At 38.9% G+C, this 22,780-nt stretch overlaps 1 protein-coding gene and 1 pseudogene across 1 annotated transcript in view; both read right to left on the bottom strand.

Moving 5' to 3' along the window:
* Positions 1-22,780, bottom strand: part of CPD (carboxypeptidase D) — a 72,057-nt gene that overhangs the window by 39,095 nt on the left and 10,182 nt on the right. The gene's annotated exons all lie outside the window — the stretch shown is intronic.
* Positions 9,882-22,548, bottom strand: LOC133233003 (amelogenin, X isoform-like; annotated as a pseudogene).

Genomic DNA, 22,780 nt, shown 5'->3' with positions numbered 1-22,780 from the left:
ATCTTTTAATTTCATGGCTGCAGTCACCATCTGCAGTGATTTTGGAGCCCAGAAAAATAAAGTCTGACATTGTTTCCACTGTTTCCCCATCTATTTCCCATGAAGTGATGGGACCAGATGCCATGATCTTCATTTTCTGAATGTTGAGCTTTAAGCCAACTTTTTCACTCTCCTCTTTCATTTTCATCAAGAGGCTTTTTAGTTCCTCTTCACGTTCTGCCATAAGGGTGGTGTCATCTGCATATTTGAGGTTACTGATGTTAAGGGCCTACTATTCTAACTGTACTCTTCTGTACCACAAAGGTGACAATAAGAGTCTGAATCAAAATGCTAGAGTAGAGGGACTTCCCTGGTGATCCAGTGGTTAAGAATTCACCTTGCAATGCAGGGGACAAGAGTTCAATCCCTGGTTGGGGAACTAAGATCCCACAGGCCGCAGAGCAACTAAACCTGAGTGCCATAACTACTGAAGCCCACACATCGTAACTAGAGACTCTATGCACCACAGTGAAATATCTCACATGACATAACAAAGATCCCACCAACTAAGACCTGATGCAGTCAAATAAATTAAAAAAAAAAATTTTTTTAAGGTAGAGTAGAAAGATCCTGAGCTCTCAACCTCACATAGGCAAAACAACTTACAGAACAACTATCTTGGAAAACAACCTGAAGAAGAGCAGAAAATATTTTCCACAACTAAAGATATAAAGAAGGAACCACAATAAAATGGGTATGGAAGACGCACAGATGCTCTAGTGAGAACCCACATCCCTGGAGTAATGACTCACTAGCAGGAAGACTATCAGCATTGTGGCAGTTACCCCTGGGGAGCAAGGAGTCCAAGACCAACACCAGGATCCCCAGCCCAGGGTCCCGCATTAGGAAGACAAACCTCCAAAAAGTCTGGCTTGAAAACCAGTGGGGCTTATGTACAGGAGCATCAAAGAGTTGTAGGAAGTCAAGACTCTGCTCCTAAGGGTGCATGCAAAAATACACTCACTTCAAGTCCCAGTACAGAGGCAACAGTTTGAAAGGCATCTGAATCAGACACACCTGCTGATCTTAGAGAGCCTCCTGGAGAGGCAGGAGGCAGCGGGGACTCCTCTAGGGGACTGAGATGCTAGTTGTAGCTATTTTTGTGATTTCACTCTATCATGCTGAGATGGGCTCCATTTTGGAATCTTCCCTTGAGTCTGTTAGAGCTGGAGGCCTGCCTCACCCACCAGTGGTCAAACAATGCTGAGCATCAGCACCAGTGTGCCCAAGCAGTTGGCCCTGCCACAACTGAAAGGAACAAGCAGCCCACATAGGGAACACCCATCAAGTGTCTGGTTTAGGTAGCCAGAGGGGAGCATGCTGCTGAGCCCATAGGACTTCTCTAAGATTGGGAGACATACAGACTTACTTTATACAAAGAAATCAACACAGAAAATCAGGCAAAATGAGGAGACAGAGGAATGTGCTCCACACGAAAGACTAAGACAAAACCTCAGAAGAAGACCTAAATGAAATGGAGATAAGTAATCTACCTGATAAAGAGTTAAAGGTAAGGATCATAAAGATGTTCACTGAAGAATGGATGAACACGGTGAAAACTTCAACAAAGAGTTAGAAAATATAAAAAAGGACCAATTAGGGCTGAAGAATACAATAAATAAAATGAAAAATACACTAGAGGGAATCAACAGTATTATATACAATGGAATATTATTTTTAAACTTTTAAAATTGTATATATACAATGGAATATTACTCAGCCATAAAAAAGGAACACATTTGAGTCAGTTCTAATGATGTAGATGAATCTAGAGCCTATTATACAGAGTGAAGAAAGTTATAAAGAGAAAAATAAATATCATAAACTAACACATATATATGGAGTCCAAAAAAATGGTGCTAATGAACCTATTGGCAGGGCAGCAATGGAGATGCAGACGTAGAGAACAGACAGGTAGACGTGGTGGGCGAGGAAGGAGAGGGTGGAAAATGGGCAGAGCAGCATGGAAACACATATACTACCATATGTAAAATAGAAAGGCAGTGGGAATTTGCTATATGACCCAGGCAGTTCAATCGGAGCTCTGTGACAACCTAGAGGGGTGGGATTGTGTGGGAAGTGGAGAGAGGTTCAAGGGGGAGGGCACATGTGTATACCTATGGCTGATTCATACCGATGTATGGCAGAAACCAACACAATATTGTAGAGCAATTATCCTTCCATTAAAAATAAATAAAATGTTTTTTAAAAAAAGATGATGACAAAAAAAAAAATACACTAGAGGGAATCAACAGTAGATTAGATGATATAGAATACTAGATCAGTGATCTGGAAGACAGAGTAGAGAAAAATCACCCAAGCTGAACAGGAAAGACAAGTGAGGACAGTTTAAATGACCTCTGGGACAACATCAATCATACTAACATTTACAGTATAGTGTCCCAGAAGGAGAAGAAAGACAAAAAAGAGAACTTATTTGAAGAAATAGTAACTGAGAACTTCCCTAACTAGTGGAAAAAAATAGATATCCAGTCCAGGAAGCACAGACAGTCTCAAACAAGGTGAACTCAAAGAGGTGCACACCGAGAAACATTATATTTAAAATGCCAAAAATTAAATATAAAGAGATTCATAAAAGCATCAAAAGGAGAAACAACTAATTATATACAAGGAAACTCCCATAAGACTATCAGCTGACTTTTCAGCAGAAACTTAGCAGGCCAGTAGGGAATGACATGATATATTCAAAGTGCTGAAAAAAAATACAACCAAGAATACCCAGCAAGGTTATCATCTGAAGGAGTGATAAAGACTTTGACAGACAAACAAGCTAAAGGAGTTTATCACCAATAAACCAGCCCTTCAAGAAACGTTAAAGGGACTTCTCCAAGCAGAAAAGGTCACAACTAGAAATAAGAAAATGATAAAAGAAACAAATCTCAATGGCAGAGACAAACATATGGAAAAGATAGTAGATCAACCACTTACAACATTAGTAGAGAGGCAAAAGTAAAGAAAGCAGAGACAAAGTAGTAAAATCTATTACTATCTTCCAAAATGGTTGTACCATTTTGCACTTCCATCAATAATGCACGAGAGTTCCTGTTGCTCCACCTCTTCACAAGCATTTGCTGTTGTCAGTGTTCTGGACTATGTACGGCCTTTCTGATAGGTGTGTAGCGGTAACTTGTTTTAATTTACATTTCCCTGTTGACATATGATGTGGAATCTTTTCATGTTTATTTGCCATCTGTATATCTGTTGGTGAGATGTCTGGAGGTTTCTGGCCCATTTTTAAATGAAGTTGTTGTTTTATTAGTGTTGAGTCTTAAGTGAAAGTGAAAGTTGCTCAGTCCTGTCTGACTCTTTACGACTCCATGGACTATACAGTCTGTGGAATTCTCCAGGCCAGAAAACTGGAGTGGGTAGCCTTTCCTTTCTCCAGGGGATCTTTCCAACCCAGGGATCAAACCGAGGTCTCCTGCATTGCAGGAGGATTCTTTACCAGCTGAGCCACAAAGGAAGCCCCAAAATACTGGAGTGGGTAGCCTATCTCTTCTCCAGCAGATCTTCCCAACCCAGGAATCAAACCGGGGTCTCCTCCAATGCAGGCGGGTTCTTTACCAACTGAGCTATCAGAGTTTTTGAATATATTTTAGATAATAGTCCTTTATCAGATGTAATTGCCTTCCTTTTTCAGGCTGAATAACATTTCACTGGATGTAAGTACCACATTTTCTTCATTCATCTGTCAATAAACATTGAGGTAGCTTCTTGGCAACTGTGAATAACACTGCAGTGAACATGGGTGTACAAATTTTCAAGGTCCTTTTTCCAGTTCTTTTGTATTTATACCCTTAAGTGAGATTGTTGAATCATACGGTAATTCTATTTTTAACTTTTTGAGGAAGCTCCATACTGTTTTCCATAGCAACTGCACTATTTTATATTCCTACCAACTGTGCAAAGGAATTGAAATTCTACACAACTCCATCAAACTTGCTATTTTAATTCGGCTTTTTTTTTTTTTTTAATAGTGATCATCTTAAGAGGTAGAAGGTGATATCTCTTTGTGGTTTTGATTTGTTTCTCCCTGATAATGATATTAAGCATCTTTTCATATGTGTGCTGGTCATTGATTTAAAAAAAAATGTGTATTCAAATCCTTTGTCCATTTACTAATCAGATTACTTGTTTTCTGTTGAGTTGTATTCTGAATATTAACCCCTGGTGATAGAAGCAAGGTCCGATGCTATAAAAAGCAATATTGCATAGGAACCTGGAATGTCAGGTCCATGAATCAAAGCAAATTGGAAGTGGTCAAACAAGAAATGGCAAGAGTGAATGTCAACATTCTAGGAATCAGTGAACTGAAATGGACTGGAATGGGTGAATTTAACTCAGATGACCATTATATCTACTACTGCGGGCAGGAATCCCTCAGAAGAAATGGAGTGGCCATCATGGTCAAAAAGAGAGTCCAAAATGCAGTACTTGGATGCAATCTCAAAAACGACAGAATGATCTCTGTTCGTTTCCAAGGCAAACCATTCAATATCACAGTAATCCAAGTCTATGCCCCAACCAGTAACGCTGAAGAAGCTGAAGTTGAATGGTTCTATGAAGACCTACAAGACCTTTTAGAACTAACACCCAAAAAAAGATGTCCTTTTCATTATAGGGGACTGGAATGCAAAAGTAGGAAGTCAAGAAACACCTGGAGTAACAGGCAAATTTGGTCTTGGAATACAGAATGAAGCAGGGCAAAGACTAATAGAGTTTTGCCAAGAAAATGCACTGGTCATAACAAACACCCTCTTCCAACAACACAAGAGAAGACTCTATACATGGACATCACCAGATGGTCAATACCGAAATCAGATTGATTATATTCTTTGCAGCCAAAGATGGAGAAGCTCTATACAATCAGCAAAAACAAGACCAGGAGCTGACTGTGGCTCAGACCATGACCTCCTTATTGCCAAATTCAGACTTAAATTGAAGAAAGTAGGGAAAACCACTAGACCATTCAGGTATGACCTAAATCAAATCCCTTATGATTATACAGTGGAAGTGAGAAATAGATTTAAGGGACTAGATCTGATAGAGTGCCTGATGAACTATGGAATGAGGTTCGTGACATTGTATAGGAGACAGGGATCAAGACCATTCCCATAGAAAAGAAATGCAAAAAAGCAAAATGGCTGTCTGGGGAGGCCTTACAAATAGCTGTGCAAAGAAGAGAAGCGAAAAGCAAAGGAGAAAAGGAAAGATATAAACATCTGAATGCAGAGTTCCAAAGAACAGCAAGAAGAGATAAGAAAGCCTTCTTTAGCGATCAATGCAAAGAAATAGAGGAAAACAACAGAATGGGAAAGACTAGGGATCTCTTCAAGAAAATCAGAGATACCAAAGGAACACTTCATGCAAAGATGAGCACAATAAAGGACTGAAATGGTATGGACCTAACAGAAGCAGAAGATATTAAGAAGAGGTGGCAAGAATACACAAAAGAACTGTACAAAAAAGATCTTCACGACCCAGATAATCACGATGGTGTGATCACTCACCTAGAGCCAGACATCCTGGAATGTGAAGTCAAGTGGGCCTTAGAAAGCATCACTACGAACAAAGCTAGTGGAGGTGATGGAATTCCAGTTGAGCTATTCCAAATCCTGAAAGATGATGCTGTGAAAGTGCTGCACTCAATATGCCAGCAAATTTGGAAAACTCAGCAGTGGCCACAGGACTGGAAAAGGTCAGTTTTCATTCCAATCCCAAAGAAAGGCAATGCCAAAGAAAGCTCAAACCACCGCACAATTGCACTCATCTCACACACTAGCAAAGTAATGCTCAAAATTCTCCAAGCCAGACTTCAGCAATATGTGAACCGTGAACTTCCTGATGTTCAGGCTGGTTTTAGAAAAGGCAGAGGAACCAGAGATCAAATTGCTAACATCCACTGGATCATGGAAAAAGCAAGAGAGTTCCAGAAAAACATCTATTTCTGCTTTATTGACTATGCCAAAGCCTTTGACTGTGTGGATCACAGTAAACTGTGGAAAATTCTGAAAGAGATGGGAATACCAGACCGCCTGATCTGCCTCTTGAGAAATTTGTATGCAGGTCAGGAAGCAACAGTTAGAACTGGACATGGAACAACAGACTGGTTCCAAATAGGAAAAGGAGTTCGTCAAGGCTGTATATTGTCATATTGTCACCCTGTTTATTTAACTTATATGCAGAGTATATCATGAGAAACGCTGGGCTGGAAGAAACACAAACTGGAATCAAGATTGCTGGGAGAAATATCAATAACCTCAGATATGCAGATGACACCACCCTTATGGCAGAAAGTGAAGAGGAACTCAAAAGCCTCTTGATGAAAGTGAAAGTGGAGAGTGAAAAAGTTGGCTTAAAGCTCAACATTCAGAAAACGAAGATCATGGCATCTGGTCCCACCACTTCATGGGAAATAGATGGGGAAACAGTGGAAACAGTGTCAGACTTTATTTTGGGGGGCTCCAAAATCACTACAGATGGTGACTGCAGCCATGACATTAAAAGACGCTTACTCCTTGGAAGGAAAGTTATGACCAACCTAGATAGCATATTCAAAAGCAGAGACATTACTTTGCCAACAAAGGTCCATCCAGTCAAGGCTATGGTTTTTCCTGTGGCCATGTATGGATGTGAGAGTTGGACTGTGAAGAAGGCTGAGCGCCAAAGAGTTGATGCTTTTGAACTGTGGTGTTGGAGAAGACTCTTGAGAGTCCCTTGGACTGCAAGGAGATCCAACCAGTCCATTCTGAAGGAGATCAGCCCTGGGATTTCTTTGGAAGGAATGATGCTAAAGCTGAAACTCCAGTACTTTGGCCACCTCATGCAAAGAGTTGACTCACTGGAAACGACTCTGATGCTGGGAGGGACTGGGGGCAGGAGGAGAAGGGGACAACAGAGGATGAGATGGCTGGATGGCATCACTGACTCGATGGACATGAGTCTGAGTGAACTCCGGGAGTTGGTGATGGACAGGGAGGCCTGGCGTGCTGTGATTCATGGGGTCGCAAAGAGTCAGACATGACTGAGCGACTGATCTGATCTGATCTGATCTGATAAACAGTTTGCAAATATTTTTCAGTAGGCTGCCTTTTCACTATTGATTGTTTCCCTTGCTGCACAGAACATCAGAGGTTTTTGAGCAGAGGTGTGATATAATCTGAACTGCCTTTTTAAAAGATCATTCTGACTGCTGGGTGAAAAATGGTGGTAGAGGAACAAAAAGAAAAGCAGAGAGATGAATTAGAAGAGAATGATGGCTTCAACTAGGTTGCTGGTAAAGGAGATGAAGCAGAGAGATCTGGGTGTGAGAAAAGATTTGTTTAAAAGGAATGAAGGATGACTTCTTGATTTTTGGCTTGAGAAACTAGGGCGACAGTGTCATTAGTGTCATTAACTGAGAGGATGAAGGAGAACAAAGGAAACAGATGTGGCAAGCCCAAGGTTTTGTCTTTGGTCCTCTTCTCTTACTTTACCTATTCCCTTGGTGCCTCATGCAGCCCCACGGGGCTTAATATTATCTACAGGCTGACAATTCTCAAATTTCTATGTCCAACCTACACCTCTTTCCAGAATCCAGACTTGTCCATCCAATGGCCTATTCAATATCTCTACTTGGGTATCACAAACCTAACAACAGACTCATCGTCCCTAAACCTGCTCCACCTGCAGTCTCTTCCACGATGGTCAACAGCACTGGAAGAATCTAGTTACTCAGGGTCAAAAGCCTTGGAGTCACATCTCACATCTAAAGCATCTGGAAACCATGCTAGTTGTAACTTGAAGATATATCCAGAATCCAAAGATTTCTCAACTCTACTGCTGCCGCCCTGATATAAGCCATGATCCTTTCTCCACCAGGACTTCTGCAATTACTCTTAAGAGGTCTCCCTGTTCCTGCCCTAGCATTTCTGTGTTCTTCTCTCCAGGGATGCCAGAGTAATTCTGCAAAAATGTAAGCCAGAGGTTGTTCCCCTATACAAGGACTTCCTGTTGCGTTTAGACTAAAAGCCAAAGCCTAAGGCGCTGCATCATTTGTCCACTACCACTCCCTTCCCTCTCTCACCACCTTTTACACTCTCCCCATCATCATCTCGCTGCACCAGCCACGCTGGCCACCCCGCTGTTCACTGGATACACTAGGTACCTCCTGACTTTGGGTCTTTGCTCTAGCTATTCCCTTTGCCTGGAGTGCTCTTCCCCCGGATATCCCTACTTGACTCATTCCCTCACCTTCAGCTCTTTGCTCCAATTTCAACTTGACAATGAGGTTCACCCTGATCTCCCCACTTAGTTTCTAGTCACTTCTCCCCATCACTGTCCCCAAGCCCATCTCACAAGCACTCACAATTCCTCTCACCCTTTTTTGTTCTATAGGACTTTAAATTTTACCTATTATTTATTGTCTGTTTCTCTTTGCTAGATTATAAGCAACATAAGGGCAGAGATATTTGTTATACTCATTGACAGATAGTCTAAGCACTAGAACAGTACCAGGCACATGGTATTCCTTCAATAAATATTTGTTGAAGTAATGAAAGTAAGAAGGCTAGGACAGTGAGAAATTAAGATTTCTATTTTGAATGCATTAAATTTGAGATTCTCATTGACCATCCATGTGGATATGTCAAATAGACTGTCTTCCTAAAAGACATGAGCAGGTTTACCATCACTACAAGCCTGGTAACTTTGTCTTAACCTTTTTTTCTTAGAAGGCAAGCTATCCATCTCTGGTTTTCTCTTATCTCCCCGCATCTTGGCACTCACTTTGGGTCTGGCAGAAAAGGTGAAAGGATGATTTTTCATCTCCCTACCAGTCATATTTTAGGGCTTTCCTGGTGGTTCAGACAGTAGAGAATCTGCCTGCAATGCACGAGACCTGGGTTTGATCCCTGGGTCAGGAAGATCCCCTGGAGAAGGGAATGGCTACCCACTCCAGTGTTCTTGCCTGGAGAATCTCATGCACAGAGGAGCCTGGTGGGCAACAGTCCATGGGGTCGTAAAGAGTCAGACTCAACTGAGCAACTAACACTTTAACTCACCAGTCACATCTAGTCATTTAGTGACGTTAGTCACTTTCGGTCAACTCTGACTTGCATGTACATATGTGGACATATGTATGCTATTCATCATAAATCATATTTATTAATCTCCAATATTTACTACTATATTGGTCACAGTACAATGGTCACTGTGTGTAAGTCATCAAACTAAGATTACAGGGATGTATAAATAGAAGACATATTTCCATTCCAGAGAGTAGAGTCTTGAGGAAAACAAACACAGAACACTAAAAATAATTTCAGAGCAATACAAGTGTGAACTAATCGTTTTTCTGCATATGTAAAACATAATAGGGAAAAATTATTCTCATCTAAGGAAAAAAGAACTTAATAGCTATATTAAATTGCAAACACAGTCAACTCACACTTTAATTATGCCAGAAGGCAGTGAAGGAGACTCTTATAACACTATAATCACCAGGCTTCATCCTGGCATTCTTTTGTTAACCCCTTAACTGTCTTTCTTCAGCAGCAATTTAAGAAATACTAGCTAAGAGCAGTTTTTCACTTTCATGCATTGGAGAAGGAAATGGCAACCCACTCCAGTGTTCTTGCCTGGAGAATTCCAGGGACGAGGGAGCCTGGTGGGCTGCCATCTATGGGGTCGCACAGAGTCGGACACGACTGAAGCGACTTAGCAGCAGCAGCAGCTAAGAGCAACAAGAAGACAAAGTTACATGAATTTCTGTGTTAAGGTCAAGCCTATTTTAAAGATTTTATACACATATGCTAAATTGTTACCCAGATATATTCTCTATGCCTTTATTTTTATCCTTTTTTTTAACTTTTTTTTAAGGCAGTTTTTTAATCAAGAGATATTTTACAATTTTTAGGTAGCTAAATTTATCATTCTTTTCCTTTTATGGCTTCATAATACTTTGCTGTCTAGAAAGGCTTTTCTCATTCTGAGTATAAAAATACTTGTTGGCTTCTGGTTTTGTTTATGGCTACATTTTTACATCATGTTCTATATGGACTTAAGACTTTATTTGGTATGATCTGAGGTAAATGTCACCTATATTTTTGTCTCAAAGTTAACCAGTTATCCCTATAATTCTTTCCCCATTGTTTTAAATGTCATTAATTATATCCCAAATGCTTTTGTTTCTGTTACTATGCTTTCTATTTTGTTCTGCTGGTCAATTTATTTTGATATCTTAATTACACCGATTTAGTAAGCACGGTTTTATAACACATTGTTCAGTTCAGTCGCTCAGTCATGTCCGACTCCTTGTGATCCCATGGACTGCAGCACGCCAGGCCTCCCTGTCCATCACCAATTCCTGGAGTTTGCTCAAACTCACGTCCATTGAGTTGGTGATGCCATCCAACCATCTCATCCTCTGTCATCCCTTTCTCCTCTCACCTTCAATCTTTCCCAGCATCAGGGTCTTTTCCAGTGAGTTAGTTTTTTGCATCAAGTGGGCAAAGTATTGGAGTTTCAGCTTCAGCATTACTCCTTCCAATGAATATTCAGGACTGATCTCCTTTAGGATGGACTGGCTGGATCTCCTTCCTATCCAAGGGACTCTCAAGAGTCTTCTCTAACACCACAGTTCAAAAACATCAATTCTTCAGCACTCAGCTTTCTTTATAGTTCAACTCTCACATCCATATATGACCACAGGAAAAACCATAGCCCTGACTACATGGACCTTTGCTGGCAAAGTAATGTCTCTGCTTTTTAATAAGCTGTCTAGGTTGGTCATAACTTTTCTTCCAAGGAGCAAGCATCTTTTAATTTAATGGCTGCAGTCACCATCTGCAGTGATTTTGGAGCCCCCCAAAATAAAGTCTGTCACTGTTTCCATTGTTTCCCCATCTATTTGCCATGAAGTGATGGGGCTGGATGCCATGATCTTACTTTTCTGAATGTTGAGTTTTAAGCCAACTTTTTCACTCTCCTCTTTCACTTTCATCAAGAGGCTCTTTAGTTCTTCTTCACTTTCTGCCATAAGGGTGGTGTCATCTGCATATCTGAGGTTATTGATATTCCTCCTGGCAATCTTGATTCCAGCTTGTGCTTCATCCAGTCCAGCATGTCTCATGATGTACTCTGCATATAAGTTAAATAAACAGGGTGACAATACACAGCCTTGACGTACTCCTTTCCCAATTTGGAACCAGTCTGTTGTTCCATGTCCAGTTCTAACTCTTGCTTCTTGACCTGCATACAGATTTCTCAGGAGGCAGGTCACATGGTCTCATATTCCCATCTCTTTCAGAATTTTCCAGTTTGTTGCAATCCACACAAAGGCTTTGGCATGGTCAATAAAAGCAGAAATAGATGTTTTTCTGGAACTCTCTTGATTTTTCAATGATCCAATGGGTGTTGGCAATTTGATCTCTGGTTCCTCTGCCTTTTCTAAAACCAGCTTGAACATCTGGAAGTTCACGGTTCACATACTGTTGAAGCCTGGCTTGGAGAATTTTGAGCATTACTTTGCTAGTGTGTGAGATGAGTGCAATTGTGCGGTGGTTTGAGCTTTCTTTGGCATTGCCTTTCTTTGGGATTGGAATGAAAACTGACCTTTTCCAGTCCTGTGGCCACTGCTGAGTTTTCCAAATTTGCTGGTATACTGAGTACAGCACTTTCATAGCATCAGCTTTTAGGATTTGAAATAGCTCAACTGGAATTCCATCACCTCCACTAGCTTTGTTCATAGTGATGCTTCCTAAGGCCCACCTGACTTTGCATTCCAGGATGTCTGGCTCTAGGTGAGTGATCACACCATCATGATTATCTGGGTTGTGAAAATCTTTTTTGTATAGTTCTGTGTATTCTTGCCACCTCTTCTTAATATCTTCGGCTTCTGTTAGGTCCATACCATTTCTGTCCTTTATTGTGCCCATCTTTGCGTGAAAAGTTCCCTTGGTACCTCTAATTTTCTTAAAGAGATCTCTAGTCTTTCCCATTCTATTATTTTCCTCTATTTCTTTGCATTGATCACTGAGGAAGGCTTTCTTATCTCTCCTTGCTATTCTTTGGAACTCTGCATTCAAATGGGTATATCTTTCCTTTTCTCCTTTTCTCCAGACTATACAGTGGAAGTGACAAATAGATTCAAGGGGTTAGATCTGACAGAGTGCCTGAAGAACTATGAACAGAGGTTTGTGACACTGTGTATAGGAGGCAGTGATCAAGACCATCCCCAGAAATGCAAAAAGACAAAACGGTTATCTGAGGAGGCCTTACAAATGGCTATGAAAAGAAGAGAAGCAAAAGGCAAAGGAGAAAAGGAAAGATATACCCATTTGAATGCAGAGTTACAAAATAATACATTGTAATATTTGGCAATTAAAGTCTCTATTATCATTCTCATAGAAATTCTCCTTTTCATTACTGAAGACCCCATTGTATGGATGTAGTTATCGTTTAGTGGCTAAGCCGTGTCCTCTCTTTTGTGACCCCATGGATTGTAGCCCCACCAGGTTCCTCTGTTTATAGACTTTCTCAGGCAAGAGTACTGGAGTGGGCTCCCATTTCCTTCTCCAGGGTATCTCCTGGACCCAGGGATCAAACCTGCATCTCCTGCATTGCAGGCGGATTATTTATGGCTGAGCAATCGGGGAAGCCCTCTATTTGTTTGTTTATTTGTTTATTCAATCACTATGTGGTGGGTATTTGACTTGGTTTCAGCTTTAGGTAATTATGAATAAAACTGTGCCTAAGTCTTAACATGGACAAATTATTTCATGTCTTTAGGGTAAATACCTAGGAGAGGTGTGGCTGGATCATGTGGTAAGTGAAAATTTAACTTCACAAGAAGCTGTTTTCCAAAGTGGCTGTACTGTATCACATTCCCACATCAAGATATATGTTCCAGTTGCTCTCCACCCTTAGCTAACAAGTTGCTCAAGCAACTGGTCAGCCTTTTGTAGTTATAAGCATCCTGGCAGGTGGATAGTGCTATCTCATGGTGGTTCCAACCTGTATTTCCCTGACAACTAATGACAGTTAACACCGTAAGGTATCTTTATTCGTGATCTATTTTGGGAGACCTTAGAAGTGACTGTAGACAGGACAGAGATCAAAAAAGGGATCCTATAAAGTTTTCTATGAACTCCTGAGCTCAACTCTGAATTGCACATGTGAGGGTCTGACCCTGAACAGCATACCAAAGTCACTGAGAACTGATCTACACAGCAGACCACTGCTCCCTGGGTGGTACTCGCACAGGACAGGTCTGAACAGGCAGGACAAAGGTGTTGAAAACTGAATTGACATTGGAATCACAGCCTACTGAAGGCAAGTAAAAACTTGCAACTGAACCTAAGTGGGTCATTCACTACCAGAATGAATAAACAAAAAGTTACCATTTTTATAGGGTTTAAACAAGGCTCCAATCTTATAATATATGATTCAAAATGTCCAGAATATAATCTAAATTATTTGACATTTAAAGAACTAGTCAAATATCAACATCTTGCAAGGAAAAAATAATGCACACCAACTCCAAGATGAACCAGGTATGGGAATTATCAGACTAACCTTAAGGTAATTATTATAGCCAGGTAAATATTAAAGAGGTAAGATTAAACAGTCTTGAAATGAAATAAAAGAAACAGACAGAAGAGGTTAAAAAAATAGATTTCAGAAGTAAAAAATATAACCAAATTTTAAAATTTACTGGATGAGTTCAACAAAGAATAGAAATGACAAAGGGGAGTCAATTTGAAGACAAATAAATAGAAATTACCTAATCTGAACAACAGAAAAAAAGTAAAAGAATAGAGTTTTAGGAACAGTATCAAAATGTCTAATATTCTTCTTACTAGAATCTCAAAAGGGGAGGAAAAAAGAGTGCCATGCTGGAAAAAAAAAAAAAGTAGAAGAAACAATGGCTGAAAACTTCCCAAATCTGGCAAAAGACAAAAATTTATATTTCAAGAAGCTTGCAGTGTTACTTCAATCGTGTCCGACTCTGTGCGACCCCATAGACGGCAGCCCACCAGGCTCTGCCATCCCTGGGATTCTCCAGGCAAGAACACTGGAGTGGGTTGCCATTTCCTTCTCCAATGCATGAAAGTGAAAAGTGAAAGTGAAGTCGCTCAGTCGCGACCCCATGGACTGCAGCCCACCAGGCTCCTCCATTCATGGGATTCTCCATGCAAGAGTATCAAGAAGTTATCAAGAGTTTCAAGAAGCTTAGAAAATCTCAAACAGGAGAAATTCACATCTAGATATGTCACAAAGTACTGAAATCCAAAGACAATGGGAACAATCTTGAAAGTCGTCAGTGAAAAATGATACATTTATATAGGAAGACAATTTAAATGACTGTGAATTTCTCATCAGAAGCCATGAAAGCCAGAAGGCAATGACATACACACACACAAAATTTTTTTAAAGAATAGTCAATCCAGAACCCGGAGTTTTATATCCAAGGAAAATATCCTTTAGGAACGAAGGCGGAAATAGATATTGTCTGTGATGGAAAGCTAAAAGAATCCCCCACAGCCAGATCTGTTTTAAAAGAAATGCTCAAGAAGGTTTTCTGGGTAGAAGAGAAATGATAGCAGAGAAAACCTTGGAACTTCAGGAATGAAAGAAGAGAAATGGAAAATATTTGGATAAATATAATAAACTATTTTTTCCTCTTAAGTTTTCAAAACTATGTGTAACAGTTGAAAGCAAAATGTATAACACTGCCTGGTGGGAGTTTATAGATATAATACATAAACCACAACTGCAACATAAAGTGGGGGAAGATAAAGGGCATGGTGGCAAGATTTGTATGTTCTTCTTGAGGCAGTAAACTACTTCTAGGTAGAACTGTAAAAAATTACGTAAACTGTAATTCCCAGAGCAACCACCAAAACAAACTTTACAAAGAAATACAGTAAAAAATACTATAGTTAAAATTATATAATAAACATCCATACAATACAATGGAAGGCAGGAAAGAGGAAACAAAGGAATAAGAAACAGATGAACAAAAAGAAAAATAATTAAAAAGCAGAGCTTAATCCAAACATATAAACAATTACATTCAATGTAAATGATGCAAATACACCAACTTAAAAAAACTGTCAAACTGAATAAAAAAACAAGTCCCAACTATGTGCTCACTTTAAATAGAATGGTATGGGTAAGTTAAAACAATGGAAAACATATACAATGCAAACATAAAAGAAAGATGGAATGGCTATATTAAGATTAAAGTAGACTTCTGAGCAAGGAAAAGTACCAGGTAGAAGGAGGGATAGTTATTGTTCAGTCATTAAGTCATGTCTGACTCTTTGTGACCCCACGGACTATAGCACGCCAGGCTCCTCTATGCACAGGGATTTCTAGGCAAGAAGACTAGAATGGGTTGCCATTTCCTTCTCCAAGGGATCTTCCCAAATCAGGGATTGAACCCGTATCTTCTGCACTGGCAGGAGGATTCCTTACCATTGAGCCACCAGGGAAATCCAAGGAGGGATAGTACATAATGTTAAAAGAGTCAATTCACCAAGACAATATAACAATCCTAAATGTGACATCTAACAACAGAACTTCAAAACACATGACAAAAACTGATAGTACTGAAAGAAGAGACAAGTCAATCTACAGTTATAGTCACAGACTTCAATATTCCTCTCTCAGTAGTCAACAGAAAAAGTAGACAGAAAATCAGCAACAGATACATAAGAACTGCAAAAGTGTCACTTAACCAGATCTAAATGACATTTATCATAGATCCTACCCAACCACAGCAGAAAACATTCAAGTACATGTGGAACATTTAAACAGACCACATCCTGAGTCATAAAACAAACTTAATAAATTTAAAAGAACTGAAATTATACAAAATACGTTCTTTGACATGATGGAATTCCATAGAAATCAATAACAGAAAGCTATCTACAAAATACCCTTTTCTCAGTGAAACCTCATAAAAATTAAGCACATTTCCTCTGAGTCTATAATAATGAGCCATCCTCAGGAGGCAATTTGTGAGCCGTGATATATCTCTTTAGAATAATCTATCTCTTTAGAACTCCATAGGAGTCAATGTCAGAAAAGAAGCAAACTTTTAGTTTGCAAAACAAAGCTCTCCCACCTTTAGAACATCAAAAAGTCTTTATTCACCAACTTCAAGCTTTAGTTTAAAAATTACTTAAAAAAAAAAAAACTCATCTAAAAAGCTGGAAACAAGTGGAGATATTAACTGAGTAATGAATAATTTAAGAATTTTTGTGAGATGCCACAAATAGGCATTATTTGCCATCTGTGTTAAACTTCACATAATTTTTCCAATACTAAATATCAAAAACTGCATAGTAAGTAATCTTAGCTAAGTAGCTGGTTCAGATTCATTGTCTTTTTTTTTTTCCTTAACAGAAAACCTACATATACAAAATTCACTGTCACAGAGAACATTGATCTGCAGATACGCCTGACATTACTGACTGCTGCAGCTACTGTCAGATTCAGTTAATACATTTGTTTATTTTTTAAGCTGATATGTCGTATGACTCAACGTAGACTAAACGACAAAATGTCTGATATCAGAACATTATCTTTATCCAGTCAAAGAAAAATGTTATTTTGGGAATGAAGCACACACCACAGGCATACCTCGAAGCAATAAAGCACTTTACTAATAGTATAAAGGATCTGTTATTTATCCTACTTATTAACAATCATAAATAAGCAAGTCTCTAATACCCACTAGTCTTTTAAGGGGCTAGCTAAACTAATTACCTTCAAACTTTTTATTCATAAGAAAATAACTGAGAAATCATTCAACACCACATATTTTAAAGCTGGTATCTAAAAGATTTGATTTTAAATTTAAATAGTTTCTAACAATGTGATTTCTTGCATAATGTCAATTTTTATTTATTTATTTATTTTTTTTATCTTTTAGCTGTGCTGCACAGCATATAAGATCTTAGTTCCCTGACCAGGGATGGAACCTGTGTCCCCTGAATTGGCAGTTTGGTGTTTTAACCATTAGATCACCAGGGAAGTCCCAATTTTTATTTTTTAAATAAAATTTTACACTATTATTTTAGGTGGAGCCAAATAAAATACTATAGAGATTTGATTCCCAGAATCAAGTTTTAAAATTTGTATGAACACTCTTCTTCAACAGGAGGAATTTTACAGCTTCCCTTTTTCTTCTTGAACTTTTATTCCATTCCATTTGCTCTACAGATTGCTACTCAAATGGGATATACTTTTATGCTTGAAAGTCCTTCATTGATCACCCTATAATACTTCAATCTATAATAATACATATGTATGCATGTTTAAATTTCTATTAATTTCCTTTACTTAATTTCCATTACCTTAATGCCCTATTACATTTTTGAATTCTAGATTGAATTAGCACAATAACTACTGGTATACAATTTACCAATAAAGGCACAGTTTTATTACAGATTTTGATAAATAAACCTAAGTAATAATTACTGAAAATATATCTTTTAATGAGATGTTTGAGTGATGCTTTTATGATACCATTAATCACCAAATTGTCCCTTCTATTTTTGGTGCACTGGAAGTTTGTAAAACTTCAATCTATAGTGTGATTCAGATGGACAGAAAAGTATGCCTTTCTTCAGTCAAGTGGGAGAAGAGGATGTGAGACTGAATCCCCACTGCCAGCATCCTTCTCAGGCAGACCAGTATTAAGAATAGGTATGGAAGACCTGGAAATTTATTTCCTTAAAGTTATCCAAACTAACTGTTCTCTTCCTTCTCCCCAAATATACCCAGTTTGAAAACCACTGATTTAGACTATTTCCTCTACTCCCAAGGGGAAATGGCAAAGAAAGACAAAAAGTTACGTTTTGCTTTTAAGCCTACCTACCAAACCAGTTTTCTATGTAGAAAAAATGGAATGCAATGTACTGTTACCCTATGTTTTCATTCCTTTACCAATACTAAAGAAGAAAAGTGTAACCATTAGGAGTCTGTCCAGCACTACAACAAATTGTGATCAATACTAACTGTATGGGTGGCTAAATCAAAGGATCTCTTCATACTCGTTCAGTTCCTTCAATCCATTTGTCTCACACTAATCTTCATATGCTTTAAGATGCTCAGTTCATCATTATCATATCATGGAACCAATCCCTATTACTGTTTTCACTAGAGAAGTCTAGCTTTAAGGAGATGGAGGGTATTTAAATAAATTCAATCGTTCATTCAAATGACTCCCTCTAATGCCTCATTAAGAAAGTCAATGTAAAAAAATACAACCAATGCTACAATGTTGAAATTTAAACAGAGCAAGTTGTTTTTTTTTTTAACTTGCCTTCAGTAGGCCAGCTATAAAGTATCAAACTGTATGATACAAAAACCCCATAAATTTTTTACAGAAAAAAAATGCAATGTATTCTTTTTTCATTAGGAAAAGTATTTTAGAATGTGTAAATATAAGCAATTTCTGTTCTATATTTAAATTTGGAGCTTACTGTTATTTCTTTAATAAAACTACTTCACAGGATCATGAGCAGTTCTCATAATTTTTACTTTTGTTAACAACTTATTTACAGATAATGAGTTATTAAATGATAATTTTGCACTCCTTGAGATATTTTTAAAAGCTAATGAGCATGATGGTCATACAAAATTTTAAGTGAAAGATCTAGGTCAAATGAATGGAAAAAAACAGAGAGCCCTTGAAAAAATGTTCCCATATTCCTGGTCTTTAAATTCAAGTTTGCTTTGACCAAATCATACCTGAACTTGGTCTTTGTATTCTGAAAAACTTATCTTATGAAAATCTATTTCCTTCACCACTCCCATTGAATATATATTTGCTAATGATATGATTCTACAAAGTTAAAGTACACTGTCCTGAATCTGTTTTCAGTTTTGTCCAACCTGGCCAACACTTTATCTCACATAATTCTTTGAACACATTTTCCTTTTTTAAGATTTTTTTAAAAATATAAATTTATTTATTTTAATTGGAGGCTAATTACGTTACAACATTGTAGTGGTTTTGCCATACATTGACATGAATCTGCCACGGTGTACATGTGTCCCCCATCCTGAACCCCCCTCCCACCTCCCTCCCCATACCATACCTCTGGGTCATCCCAGTGCACCAGCCCGAGGATCCTGTATCATGCATCGAACCTGGACTGGTGATTTGTTTCACATATGATAATATACATGTTTCAATGCCATTCTCCAAAGTCATCCCACCCTCGCCCTCTCCCACAGAGTCCAAAAGACTGTTCTATACGTCTGTGTCTCTTTTGCTGTCTCGCATACAGGGTTATCGTTACCATCTTTCTAAATTCCATATATATGCGTTAGTATACTGTATTGGTGCTTTTCTTTCTGGCTTACTTCACTTTGTATAATAGGCTCCAGTTTCATCCACCTCATTAGAACTGATTCAAATGTATTCTTTTTAATGGCTGAGAAAGATTTTTTAAAATTTTAAAAACATTTTACTGGCCAATGGTACTTATTTTTAGTTACAGAATTTACTAAGTGAGGGCAGGAACAAATTGTTGTGTTCCTGTGTCATTCTGAAAGTAATTCATTTTCTGATCTTTTAATCCACTTCTTCCTGTTTGGTCTTGTCTGTTTCTGGCTAAGCTTCCAGAGGCAGGCCAGGAAACATGGAGGACAGAGGCTGCATGGGGAACACTGGGGGCAAGGTGGCTCTGGCAGCAAGGGCTGGGTCGGGTAGCTGGGGTGGCAGGGGGCTAGTGAGGCTATGGCTGGATGGACTGGGGCCAGAAGGGCTGCTGCATGAACACTGGAAAGTTTGGCTGGTGCTGTTGGGTTGGATTCATGGAGTGTTGGCCAGGGACTGGCACCATTGGTTGCTGGGGGACCATGGGCTGTTGAGTTGACACCATGGTGATGTGATGAGGCTGCAGGGTGAGATTCTGGGGAGTCTGCTGGGACATCACAGGAATGATTTGGTGGTGCGGCCAACCACCAAAGGAAGGGTATGGGTGTCTTATCACGTTCTGGTACCACTTCAGAGGGGTAAGCACTTCAGAGCTGAAGTTAATACAACCAGGGTGCCCAGGATGAGGTGGTAGCTTTTATAGGGAGAGGGAAACGAAAAGAAAAAGAATGAGGGAGGGAAAGGCAAGAGGGACAGGAAGAAGGGAAAGCAAAAAGGGGAGGGAAAGAGAGAGTTTGTTTGTTTTTTAAGTACTTTCTCATTTTCCACCATCTGTGTTTTAAAAAAATAAAAACACATCTAAGTTTTAGACACTGTATCTGAAGATTTAGGGGCCACATCCTAAAGTGGTATTTAGCATTTGGTTCTCAACCTTCATGAAAGTCTATTACATTACAAAATATACAAGCACGCTGTTCCTAAAGGTGAGATTTTTTTCATATGAGGCTATACTTCAGTTTGCTAAAGCAAACTGGTGACTCAAACAGAAGCAAATATCCTGTTTGAGTATCATTTTACAACTTTGCTTTCCTTTTAAACGAGGTGCCACTCAGGTTAAAAGAGAGAGAAAAGGAAGAGGTCCAACGTACAAAAGCTCCTTAATGTACAAAATCAGATAAGACCAAAAGTCCTTTATGCACATTTGATTATCCATAGTATTCTTAACATATGAACAGGGTGAGAATATCTAAACTGTTGGCATTCCTTAAAGAAAACATCCCAGTACAAAATGCCAGAAGTATATTCACTTCGGAGATGAAAAAGCATCCATCTGTTCATATATATATATATATATATATATTTTTTTTTTTTTTCCCCCTCAGTTGAATTTCTGGCTCCAAGCAATTAAATGATGCCAGGAAACAATATCAATTCAATTTTCAAAATCAAGTTCACTGACATATGCTTTCCACATGTCTCATAACTCCTAAATGTCTTTATCATCTTGACCTCTTTCCTAAGCCCCAGAGCCTATCTTCCAACTGTACACTAGGTACTTATAACTGGTACATCCAGTACCACCTCCAATTTCACTCCTCTTCCATCTAAAGAGAAAACACACACACACACACACACACACACACACTTCTTCCAAGTAGTTTTTTTTCCCATTTCCATGATCATTTTTACTAATCCAGGCTCAAGGTCTCAAAGTTATGCCTTGCTCTGCCTAGATACTCTGTCCTACTGTCTCACTGTTAATTCTGCAACTCTTCTCACACAATTTCTCATATATCTCATCCTCCCTTTTCATTCCATGGCATCCCTCTAGATAAAGCACTTATCTCCAAAAGAAAAAGATCTTATTCCAAATAACTGTAAAAACCTGCCCAGTCTCACTTCCTGTGGGACTCTTTCCCTGGTGATACGTTTTGTATGAATAGCACCACACTGTCCTTATCAAGGGCTTCCCGGTAATTCAGGTGGTAAAGAATCTGCCTGCAATGCAGGAGACCCCAGTTTGATTCCTGGGTCGGGAAGTTCCCCTGGAGAAGGGATAGGCTACCTAGCCCAGTATTCCTGGGCTTCCCTGGTGGCTCAGACAGTAAAGAATCCACCTGCAATGTGGAAGACCTGGGTTCAATCCCTAGGTTGAGAAGATTCCCTGGAGGGCATGGCAACTCACTCCAGTATTCTAGCCCAGAGAATCTCCACGGACAGAGGAGCCTGGCAGACTGTATACAGTCCATGGAGTTGCAAAGAGTCGGACGCGACTGAGTGACTAAGCACAGCAAATCCTTATCAAAGAATTCACACTCTAGCAGAAGATACAAAAAACTAACAACAGAAGTAGATAAACATTTTACTGATGTTAAACAAAAAGCTCTAGGAAGGCAACAGAGTGACAGTTACTGTACCAAAGCTTTCAGAGGAGGTTACAGCTGAACTGGAGAAATGCATACCAGACAGACAGCAGCCCAGTACCTGAAGGTTCACATTTTTGGAGGACAAATAGCTCAGGGCTTCCCAGGTGGCTCAGTAGTAAAAAATCCACCTATCAGTGCAGGAGATGCAGGAGAGGCAGGTTTGATCCCTAGGTCAGAAAGCTCTCCTGGTGTAGGAAATGGCAACCTGCTCCAGTATTCTTGCCTGGGAAAATCCGTGGACAGAGGAACCTGGTGGGCTACCAGTCCATGGGGCTGCAAAGAGCCAGACATGACTGAGCACAGCACAGCACAAGTCATTCAGTGGTGGGTGAGAGGTAGGAGAGAAGGCTAGAAACGTGTACAAGGCTAGAAGGCTAAGTGTCAGACTTGATCCTATTAAAATGTGAAATAAGCAAAGACATAAGAATGCTTTAAGTTTAGTATGTTTTAGTATGCTTGTTTTTAATATATATACTTTAGAACAAAGTAACACAAAGCACTAACAGAACTAGACACATCTACCTTAAGTGGGATCAATGATAAACTCCTGATTGTATATACTTTGGATTATAAAAAGACTGCAGGAAAATTAAATATGAGGAAGTATTTTGTACATGTTTATTAGATCAGATTGGTTTATGTTATTTAAATCGTCTGTGTCCTTACTGATATTTTTGTCTTCATGATCTAAAAATTACTAAGAAAGGCATGTTTAAAATCTCCTACTGTAATTATGGATTTGTCTATTTCTTAAGATCAGATATTATATTTCTAGACTGTCTATTTGATTCTTTTTTATTTTATATAGATTCCAATTTTCTGATGACAGAAGAATTATAACATAATGCCCTGCTTAATGACACAGAAAATGCTACTCAAGAATAAGCTTTTCAAAAAAAAAAAAGAATAAGCTTTT

The sequence above is a fragment of the Bos javanicus genome, chromosome 19 (genome assembly GCF_032452875.1).
Source record: "Bos javanicus breed banteng chromosome 19, ARS-OSU_banteng_1.0, whole genome shotgun sequence".
Taxonomy (NCBI): Eukaryota; Metazoa; Chordata; class Mammalia; order Artiodactyla; family Bovidae; genus Bos; species Bos javanicus.
Note: the sequence above shows the minus strand (reverse complement) of the source record. Positions and strands in the feature narration are given on the sequence as shown.